Source organism: Bidens hawaiensis, unplaced genomic scaffold (genome assembly GCF_021521415.1).
Source record: "Bidens hawaiensis isolate Kalapana, Puna unplaced genomic scaffold, B.hawaiensis_p1.1 tig00004682_1, whole genome shotgun sequence".
NCBI lineage: Eukaryota > Viridiplantae > Streptophyta > Magnoliopsida > Asterales > Asteraceae > Bidens > Bidens hawaiensis.
Genome location: NW_027491286.1, coordinates 933,334 through 942,445, shown reverse-complemented (window position 1 = coordinate 942,445; position 9,112 = coordinate 933,334). Strand labels below are relative to the sequence as shown.

The 9,112-nt window shown below is 33.6% G+C and overlaps 1 pseudogene; it reads right to left on the bottom strand.

Moving 5' to 3' along the window:
- Positions 1-2,191: 2,191 nt before the first annotated feature.
- LOC143627426 (putative LRR receptor-like serine/threonine-protein kinase At1g51820) lies at positions 2,192-5,521 on the bottom strand (annotated as a pseudogene).
- Positions 5,522-9,112: the final 3,591 nt, after the last annotated feature.

The following is a 9,112-nucleotide window of genomic DNA, read 5'->3' as shown; positions in this document are numbered from 1 at the left end:
GGAAGCGGACGAGCAAATGGCGTTAGCGTTAGCGTGAATCGACTCATCCGAAGACTCGATTCAAGGTATCTTATAAAAATATTTATATGTATGGTTTTTATTTTTATTTTTTTATTTGTATGGTTTTTATTTTTATTTAAATTTAAATCTTAGTATTACATATTATTATTTAATATATTATTTAAAGGGCTTCGAAGCCCCCTCACCGTAGAGGGGCATCTCTCAGTGCCCACGTGACGTTGACGTGACACTGTGAAGGGGCTTCGAAGCCCCCCACTATAGCAGATAGCCTAAAAAGGATATGTAAAATCTAATGAATAACCTTGACAAGTTCAAAGGCGAGTGCTATAGCTGTCAAAAGTCATGACCCTTTGCATCATTTTGGGTACTCCATCGGCTTACTGGCAACATCATTTCAACTTTCAAGTGATTTGCCAAACTAATAAAGGTTAACAAATCAGGTAGTTGAAAGTTGTGTGGAAAGAGCCATTAAGTATTTTGGGTAGTTTTGAAACACCACCCTCACCAATTTGGGAAACTTTGATCTTTTTTTGGATGGCTAATATATTTTTTTACTCTTATTTACTTCATGTGTTAATTGAGACTAGAACTCCCAACACTTTTATCACTAAATTAAGTTAGTGGTTGTTTGACAAACTTTTAACTACTTTGGTTAAAAGTGAGTTGTTTTCATTTGATTGGATGATGTGTATCAGGTTTTTTTTTGGGTATTTCTTCATTTGCCCATAGTACCCTAAGGCTACCCACCGCCAATGCTTCGTAATCCTACCGAGAAATCACTTGTAACGCCTCATAAATTTGGAGAAACAAATCTTAAATAATAAATACGAAAATATTTTGATAATTTGAAACATTAAATAATTTGTTGCGTACAGATATTTATATAAATAGGGAGGCAATTTACAAGTAACTAAACTTAAAAAAAAAACAGTTTAGTTTTGTATAATTTAAAATGAATAAATTGAAGATCACATGATATTATTCTAAATAACCTTTGGAATTTAAAAGTTTTAACCCTTTAATAAAGTTTTTCTTTTAAAGCAAAATTCCACTTTTATAATCTTACACTTACAACAATTTGATAAAAAAATCTTATATATGTGAGGAGGAAACCATACCACTAAACGAATAAGCTATGAGTCATTTAATAAAGTTTTAAATCGTCATCTATGTAAAAGACGTAACTGATATTGCCTTACTTGGGCTACGATATAATGCTAAAAGTAAAAGATATGGATTTGTTGAGTATAAGTTACACATACAAGTTGTAGAGTAGAGCCAAGCCAGAAGTCAAGAACATTGCTGAGTCTCCAATGGGCCTTTAGAGCATTCTCATTCTACCCATATCTTTAAATCTAAAATTACACTAAAACGTATTACATTTTCTATCTCGTTTTTAATTAAATAATATTTTTTTATACCTTTACCTTTTCTATCTCGTTCACTCACAACATTTTCAAAATATATTAAAAAATTTATAGGGTGCTACAAAAACTTTTCAAATATACAAAAAAATCACTGCATTTTCTTTCTCATCCACTCACAACACCCTAAACACCTCCCTATATTATAAAAACCCCTTTCACTAAATTTGATGGACGGACTGTGAATGCTCTTAGGAGATGTATCTTTGGAGGCCCTTGGATGCCCTTAGAAGTGCCCTTACACAAGGGCATGTGCCTTTATGAAAAGGTGGGCCGAAAGTAAAATTTTTTTTATATAAATATTGTGTAAAATGGGTAGGTGATGAGGTGGAAATTAAAGAGGGTAATGATATTTGTAGGGTTGGAGATGAAATTGAGGTTTTTAAGGATTTGTAAGGATATTATGTGGTAGTTAAGGGCGCTAAGGGCGTACTTAGCATTGAAGATAGTCTTATGTGTTCATTTGGGTCTACTCAAGTTATATAACTAGCTAACTTACAATGGGTCCAAACGGACACTCTATGTTTGATTATGCTTATGATTTCAAGGTTGTCATAACAGGGCAGTCTTATGTTTGATTACAAATTACAATTAGTTGCATAAGTTATATGTTAAAAGATGTTATTTATGAATGCTAACGAGGAAAACTGAAAGCATATGTTGGAAACACAAACCATGCATGAAACACATTATTTTAACGGGGGCAAATGTAAAAGATTAGTTACAGTTATTACACAAAACATACCAAGAAGCACAACATAAAGTGTAGCATTACACAAATGTCAAAATAAAGTTCATTTTGAATTTACTATATTGGTGTTGGATCATATGCACTCTCCAGATTAAGTGACATGAGTCCAGTTAACTTCTTTGGTTTGGTCTCCTGACGAGCTCTTTCTGTGACTAAGCAATCATTTAACTCCATCACCACTTCCTTCATTGTTGGTCTTCTGCTCGGTGTGTGTGCAACGCAGGCCATTGCCAGCTCTACCGCCTTCCATGCCGAATTGATGTCAAAATCCCCCAGTAACCTTGGATCTACAATGTTATTTATGTCCCCCTCTGCTAGCTTTAAATTGACCAATCGACTCATGTGTATGTTTTCATTATCATATTTGGTTATTGCTGGTTGGCCTGTTATTATCACTAGAAGCACAACCCCAAAGCTATAGACATCACTTTTCTCGGTCAGCCCGGTTGACGTGTAATACCTGCAATCCAGAGTTCTTACTGAATTTATACCAAAACATCCATGGATAACGTAAGCTTCACATACAAGATGACAAGATTAAGAAAACTCACTCAGGGTCAAGGTAACCAGGAGTACCGGCAACTGCTGTTGAAATATGTGTACCGCCTTCTGTTGGAAATGCCTTGGACAACCCAAAGTCTGCTAGTTTTGCCTGAAATGTTTCATTCAGTAAGATGTTGGTACCCTTGATATCTCTATGGACTATTGGTGGCTTGCAACCATGATGCAGGTACTCTAGGCCTACAAATTGAATCCCATTTGGTTAGAAATATTCATGATTAAAGATAAAAGGAGGCAGATTGGGTATGATTTGCTCACGAACCATGTGCTGCATCGCATACTATTTGTAGCCTTTCTTCCCAATTCAACAAACTTGAAGATGTATCTGCTCAAGTAATTTAAAACATTAATACTAGCTCTTACATGCTTACAATACCATATTCATTAACCCGTTTGAGGAAAAAAAGATGTCTAGGAAAAAGGCATAAAGTCACAATTCAAAATACCAAATATATGGCTTTCTAAGTTCCCATTAGCCATGTACTCATAAATGATTCCCTTGTGGCTTTCATCATTGCAGTATCCAATAAGCGAAATTAAGTTTTTATGATGAATACCAAGGAGAAGATAGGCCTGCAAGTTTTTACCATGTATTCATAAATGTTCTTGTTTCTAATTATCATTTTATGCATATTTTAAGTTAAAGTTACCTCCGCCTGAAATTCCTTGTCCCCTTGGAGAGATGATCCAGAAAGCATCTTGACAGCAACTTGTGTCTCACCTATAAATCCATGGTAAACTGTTCCAAATCCTCCTTTCCCAAGAACAACACTAAAGTTGTTTGTAATGTTTTGTACCTCTGAGTATGTGTACTGTTGTTTTCTTATGTCCGGCCCAATGCCTGTTTTTGTGCATATGGATTTGGATTAAAGATTATTTGACAAGGCTATCTAATTAAACAGAAGGGGTTGTCATACCGTGCTCTTTCTGTTTTTTAATTATCCATACAGCAGAGAGTGCAACTAAAATTACAATGATTGATGCAACTGGATGCTATTACCGGGACAATGATTTTGTTATCCTTCTTGTTTTCACAAGTATTCCTGTCACATGATCTTGCTTGGCCATCTGTACGCTCGCCATCAAAACTGATATTGGAGGGTAAATTTCACATGCTAAAGCAATGTATGACATTAAACTCAATCAGCATCTTAAAAGATGTTAGCCAAACCTTAATGACAATGATCCCTTGTTTGCCTATGCTTGGAGCTCTGCTGGAATCGGCCCGATGAAATTGTTTCCTTTTAGATTGCTAACCAATAGTAAGTAAGATTAGTTTTTAGTTTTTACCATTTAACTAGACTTGAGATTCTTGTTCAAGGGATATATACTTACAGGACCGTTAGGAATTTAAGTCTGGAGAGAAAGTTAGGCACAATTCCTGTCAAATTATTATTTGACAAATCCCTGCAATAGGGATGCAGAGAATAAGAATATGGTAATTAGACTCACCATTTGTATATATACAAGTGTTCGCTTACAAAGTATGTATCATTGTGAGATTAGCTATTCCAGGATCTATGTCTCCATTCAGTCCGCTGCTAGACAAGTTCCTGATTTTTCAGATCAAGTGTTAATAAATTCTTGGGCGCGAAACAAAATTTTAACTTCAAGGTGCGGGGTGGGGGTTCTTGAAGTTTTTTACTTACAACGACACAATCCTAGGTGATTCAGTATCATTGTTGCTGCATCCAATGCCTTCCCAAACAAATTCTTGTGGAGTACATGGATCACCTTGCCAGTTTTTTGTATTTATTTTGTAAGTCGACTTAATGCTCCACAATACAGAAACTAGTATCCATAACAAATACAAAGGACTTATATTAAAAAATAGTTATGTTAAAAGAACAGATTCATATATTGAATCAAAGAACAGATTATACACTTACCATCTTGATCATATGTTTGCTTTTGTGGGAGCTGTTTTAATGTATAAAGCTCGATGGCATTGATGATTGGAGGAAGGGTTGAATTTTTGGTTTTGTTAATTGTGAGAATATAGGTGGGTGCTACGGTCTCTGGCTCTGTGCTTGCGGTGGTGATGGTGGAGTGATTAAATGGAGAGAAAGGTCCAATCCAATGGTTCCCATTCAGGTAAATGGTGAATTCTCTAAACTGGTTTCTTTTCAGTATTTCAACATCAGCAAAGTGTATGTAAATGAAAAATTGATCAGTGGGATTAACAGGACTCCAGCTCATGATACTCGGATCATTTGGGTATGCTGGAATGATGGCAGAACTCATGACCTCTTCTGGTGGATCATTGAATGAGAGCGATGTATAAACTTTATCTAAAGTATATAATCTAGTACTATCAGGCCAATCAACAGGAAGCCATAGTCGATCATACTTGTCAGCCTCGTATCTAAGTTAACAATCAAGAAAAATGAAGTTACTACTTTTGTGTTCTTTAAGATAATCTATTAATTAATTTTCCATGTACTAAACATATTGTAAAATGTTTACCTGACTGTTGTAAAGGCATCACCGAAATTCACACGTGAAAAAGCATGTAATGATCCAAAATCAGCACTTTCTTTATGCATGTTATCTGCCAGAAGCCGTAGCTCTATGCCGATATAAAAGGCATTCCATGACCTGTATTTATTAGACAAACATGTAGATAATCGGATGACAAAACATGTATAATCTCCCTGTTTATTGGTTTCGATGACGAATTGATTTTAATGGTTTGCCAGTAATCTGGTCCAAGATAGACATCAAATTCTGGAAGTTGATCCTTGAAGTCATAGTTTCCATACATAAACCGCACCCTTATTAGATACCTGCGTCCCTTTCCTTCAGTTGGTTTTAGCGTGTAGCAGCTTCTGGTGTTTTTAGGAAAACTTCTGAGGGTGGTAAGCTGTGTATCAACGTCGTATGAATTGTATATGGCCAATATATTATGGATTTCACCACTGTCTATGAAGTCAGCATCTGATACATAGTTTATGTTTGTTACATTATCGGTGTAGGTTGAGCCTTCGACAATCCCACAATCTATGCTTATGAAGCCTGCAACAAAAGAGAAAAGAGAGGTTAATTAATCAGCAATATTCAGGAGGTTAATTAGATAGAGATACTTAGTGGTTGTAGATTTATATCTAGAGAAATATATATTGTTAATACCTGATTGAGCATCTTGGGCATGAACCAATGTAAGAACTAAACCAACAAGAATCAACAGTGGAAGAAAACATTGGAACAGCTTCATTTCTCTAAGAAAACACTTATTTTGAAGTCTCTAGCTAGATATGGGATCCCACATCTTATACATGTCTAAAAGATTCCTCGTTTATTTATTTATGTATCATTATTATAATTATTATTTACATTTATTCTTGTTGTATTGTGTGTGTTGATTAATCTATACCTTTAAGGTTAGTATTAATTTGAACCGGAGACTTGGTATGGTATTGAAAGTGGCGACTTCTGCCAGGCTGGTTTTACATATTTAGTCAAATATTTTATTGCATTTAATATGTCATGACTCATGATGCATTTGTACTTGGTTTAATTTGCTGATGCTTGATATTGTCTGTGTTGTTATAGCAGCGTGTGTGTTTTTTTTCCGAAAAGCGAATAGCAACATGTAGCGTTCATAATTAGGGGTTCACAAAGCCTTCTAGGCGTTGGCGGACCTACACACAAAGGATGGGACAACTCTTTTTCATAAAAAGAATATTAGCATTATTTATACCTAAAAATCCCCTACTATCTTCTATAAAAGTTTTATTTAGCACCCTGATTAACCCCACCCCCCTCCCCAAAAAAAAATGGAAAAAAGAAAGACATTGCTTTTGGTTCCTTTCTCTCCAAGTTTCTCGGGGAGGAATGCTTTGAAGAGAAATTCAATCAAACATCCCCTCGGTTTCTTTTTTTTTTACCCTTCAAGAGACTTGGCAGTTTCTTAGTGGACATCCTCATTGACTTTGTAGCATACCTACATGATTCCTACCTTAAACAATGTGTATATTTTAAACTTGAAAAATTATATATATAAATAATATAATATGTGTTTGATTAGCTTAATCTAAGGAATTATGGTTAGCGCTGTGCTGGGTTGGACCATAATTAATCAAGATTATCTATCATAGTTTAAGATTCTTAGTTATGGTCAACCTCTCATTTTGTAATTTGTAATGGTTGGAAAACTCCTGGAATACTTCATTCCGATTACTTGTCATTGTTAAATTAGTCCAAGTAAACGTGGCATACTTGTCGTTAATGTATATTGTTTTAGGAAACCGGATCCTTCATCATCTCTGACCGGTTTGCTTAACTCTTGAAGCCAATGTTTTCAGAATCGGACCGAACACCAAACCGGTCGTCTTACCGAGTTACGGACCAGAGGTCGACTGGGATTAAAGACCCGGACGAAGTCATAATTCATTCCAAAAACAACCAAATATTGCATAAACTTTGAATACTATTAAATTAAAAGTTTAATAAAACTATGTTGTCATTTTAGTTATATTTAAAAAAACAAAAAATTGTATCTGTTTTTAGGGAAATAAACAACACGTACACTTTGTAAGAGAAAAATAAGAAGTTAAAGCACTAAAAAGGATATTAAACTTATATACGTAAGGAAAAGGACATAAATACTATTTTAGTAGCTTGTAAAGGCTTTAGTGTTCGCCATGGATGTCTGAAGTTTAAGTCTTATAAGTAGCAAAAAGTTTCATTTATATATTTTGCACAAGATCGGTCCAACCACTAACTCGATTCACCAGTTCAACCGCTAAACCGCTCTAAACAACTCAATAAAAAACGGTTTAAAAGTTTAAATACATTGAGCCGAACGAGCCTCATGCCTGGTTCCGGGTGAACCGTTTAAGGTGTATGTGAGGACAGTGAATTTAGGGGAGGGAGAAAGAGAAAGATTCAATATTGCTGATTAACCCATTCTTTTTAATTAGCTCTCTCTATATATATACCAAAGAGGAAACCTAATTAGGATATGTAATGGTTTATATCCATCAAACAATTACCATATTTGTAGGAATCTCTACTATATATAATATATGAGTTAGAAACCTCTTAAATTTTAGTATCTAACTTGTTGCTAAAGTGCATCTCCTATAGCATTAAATTTTGAATTTTAAGGGCTAAAATTGTATTTTCATCAATAAATCATACGGTTACAATTTAGTAGATATTTAATTACAATATTTCCCCTTTATTTTTGACTTTTTTTATAAATTTAACCAATATTTACATTTCAAGTCCATCATTTTACTCCACATAATTCTCAAATCTATTTTTCTTACTATTTCTTTTATATATTCAAGTATATCATGTTTTCTTAAAATTAATTAAGCATACATTTGTAAAGTTCTTATTTTTATCTACGTTTTGATATAAATTTTGATCAAAACTGAGATGCAAATTATATAGTACAAGTCATAGTTGCATCTTTTTACAAGGGTTTAAAGCATAAACTTGCAACTTAAATTTATATTACTTTAGCATCTTCTTAAGTTCAGTAGCCTGATATTTATTTGCTAGATTTGTTATATATTCGTTACATGTTAAAAATTTTAGATAAATAGAATAATTAACTTAAAATATTATATATAACATTTCTTTAATAATCAACCAAATTCAAAACGTAGCTTATAGACCAAAAACTACAACTTAATGCATTTAAACTCATTGCACTAGCATTATTAACCAAATCTCACTAAAGGCTATTTAGGTGTTACAACTGTTTTTGCATAATGTGACAACAAAAAAAATAAAAGTAAACTGAAACAACAATTATATGTAAAATCTTATCCTGATGAGAATTCATAATGTAAAATTTGAGCAAACCTGTTAAGTATCGGATTGGGCTAAACAAAGCCAATGATGAATGGTGTTTGAAAAATCAAGATGAGATAATTAGGATATGCGAGAAATATGGCTAAAATTTCTTGTTTTTGTTTTAGTTTATTTCACTGTCATAATAGTTTACGAAAAAAGACAATAATTTTAATGTTAAATTATTATTTATTTCACGAGTTGACTTATGAACCAACATACATGACTATAGCATTGTAAATTATCGCCGCCGCATCGCGCGGACATTATTCTAGTAATTAATAAATAAACAATCAAAAGGGCATTATTTAATAGATTAATAATAACATCCATCATAGATTAAGATTATTGAATAAGTATACATCATAGATTAAGATTATTAATTAAGTATACTGTTAGGACCCGTTTTGTATATTTAGTCTTTTGTATTGATTCAGTTATGTATTTGGGCCGATTGGTCATTTTGTACATTGTTGGGTCAGGGTCTATTGTAAAGAAACCCATTGACATTAGAAGTAGTGTACTTCTCATGCATGCTTCCCTATAAATA